Here is an 834-nt window from a genome sequence, read left to right on the forward strand (position 1 = left end):
AAAAAAAAAGTTCAGCAACATTGGTTATTTGAGAAATGCAGATTAAAACAACATTGAGCTTCCATCTCTCTCTAGAAAGAATGGCTATCATCAAGAAATAAATGAATAACAAGTTCTGATAAGGCTGTGGGGAAAAAGGAACTTCTCCACTTTTTTGAGGGAGTGGAGACTGGTACAACCACTCTGGAAATCAGTGTATAGATGCCTCAAAATCTAAGATTAGAGGTCCCATTTGACTCAGCCTTTCTTTTTTGAATATTTTTTCCCAGAAGAATTGAAAATATTATGCTACAGAGACATATGTGCACCCATGTTAATAACAGCACAATTTGTCATATCTAAATCTTGGAAACAACACAAATACTCATCAATGTAGGCATAGATTTAAAAAAAAAAGATGTGGTGTTTTATATAATACAGAACAACTTAACTATAAAGAAAGATAAAGTCCAGGTTTTTTCAGGTAAATGAATGCCATATTCATAAGTAAAATAAATCAGACTCACGTTAATAAACATCATATTATCACCCTAGTGTAAGAAACTGAAAGAATAAATAAGATCCAGAATGTATAATAGATATTGTGAAAGGGAAAAATGAACTGCTCAAAAGGAAAGAACAATGGGGCTGGGGGAGAGGAAATAAGAAGGAAAGAGGAAAGGGAAAAAATATGCGTACATGATAGCTAACATAATTGTACTACTAATTTCTACTGGCTTAATTTTTGCATGCTTGTATCTGCTAATCTTAGCACCCTTTTGAGAATAACTATATGCAATATAACAACCATTGTTGCTTTCCTATAATCTTGTTTTGAAATTTTGTATTTTTATT

This window comes from Octodon degus, unplaced genomic scaffold (assembly GCF_000260255.1).
Source record: "Octodon degus isolate 3935 unplaced genomic scaffold, OctDeg1.0 scaffold00125, whole genome shotgun sequence".
Taxonomy (NCBI): Eukaryota; Metazoa; Chordata; class Mammalia; order Rodentia; family Octodontidae; genus Octodon; species Octodon degus.